Genomic DNA, 1,562 nt, shown 5'->3' with positions numbered 1-1,562 from the left:
AGGAGAAGGTTCTGGGGAGAACTTAGAGCAGCTTCCCAGTACCTGAAGAGGGCAGCAAGAGAGTCAGAGAGGGACATTTTACAAGGGATAAGTGATAGGATAAGGGGAAAGGGTTTTAAACTAAAAGAGTGTTGATTCAGATTAGATATAAGGAAGACATTTTTTTACAATTAGGGTGGTGAAACACTGGCACAGGTAGCCCAAAGAGGTGGTGAATGCCCCATTCATAGAAACATTCAATGTCAGGTTGGATGGGGTTCTGGGCAACCTGATTTAGTGGAAGATGTCCCTTATCATTGGGTGGGATGTCACTAGATGAAATTTAAATGTCCCTTCTGATCCATACTGCTCTATGATGCTATGATTAAGCTGTAGAGTGTGTGATCCACATCAGGTCAATGCTTGATGCCCCAGGGGACACATCTACAGTGTCTGCTCTAACCTGCCTGTCACTTCAGGGGTGTAGCATTGATCTTGCCTCACAAAATGTCTTTTTATAAACTGCAGATGTCCTTCATTAGCACACACTGCTTTGTTTGGAAATGGTTGGTCACAGCACAGGCAAGAAAATATCAGGATGACCATGCACCCATGGCAGTCAGCCTGCAGGGGCATGAAGCCCAGAGCAAGTGTGATCCTGGAGAGAATCAAGTCCCAGAAGAGCTAACAGAAAACTTTGCCACCTCAGGCTTGATTATGAAAAAGTAAGACCAAGAGATAAGTCATGCACTGTTGCCCCCTAATTGCTAAAACATCGTTGTGAAATGCATATCTTGAAATGCTACAGTAGTTGTCAGCTCTGGTGGGCTAAAAGAAACCTCCTGCCTTTATCAAGTAAAAAAGACGTATTGGAAAATCAAATCATTCACAGATGGGAGATTTTTCTGTATAGAGCTTATAGGATAAAGAAATATTCATGATTCCTATAAAAAGATCTTGTTCAAAGATAATTTTGCCACTGTTGCTAGGACCAGAGGCCAATAAGTATAGCGGAGTAACTGCTTCCCACTGAGTGCACTACTGCATAAAATGACATGAACTCAGAAATAGCCAGACAAGTACAGAGGGGCTACACATCTCCATTTGGCATCACTTCATGAAACTAAGTTTCTGTCACTTTCTAGCTGTAACCAATCTCTTCAGTCTCATTGGCCATTTGTGTACAAGCAGGAAAGTCCTCTCTGATTTAGAGTAGGCTAAAGCTTCTCTGCAGTTTTTTTTGCGCTTTTTCCATGGAAGATATGTTGCTCCTCTCCCTGCTGCTTGACTTGAATATTTCCAGCTCTGAGAAGACCCCTAGAGATGGGATACCCAAATGACTGATTCCCATGTCCTTCAACTTCTTTATCTTAAAGAGAGAAAACTGTAAATATGCATAATAAATATTCTGTAAATATGCAGGTTATATTACATCTAAGTATTATGCAGAAGTTTGTGCTGTACTTATATTACTATTGAACTTTTCTTTAGTTCTTGCTCTTCAGTTCTTTTTAATCTGAAATATTTGTGCCACATTGATATTTAAATCTATGTAAAGAAATAAGCAAAGATATTTTTTACTT

This window comes from Corvus brachyrhynchos, unplaced genomic scaffold, assembly GCF_000691975.1.
Source record: "Corvus brachyrhynchos isolate BGI_N302 unplaced genomic scaffold, ASM69197v1 scaffold202, whole genome shotgun sequence".
NCBI lineage: Eukaryota > Metazoa > Chordata > Aves > Passeriformes > Corvidae > Corvus > Corvus brachyrhynchos.
This window is presented reverse-complemented; position numbering follows the sequence as displayed.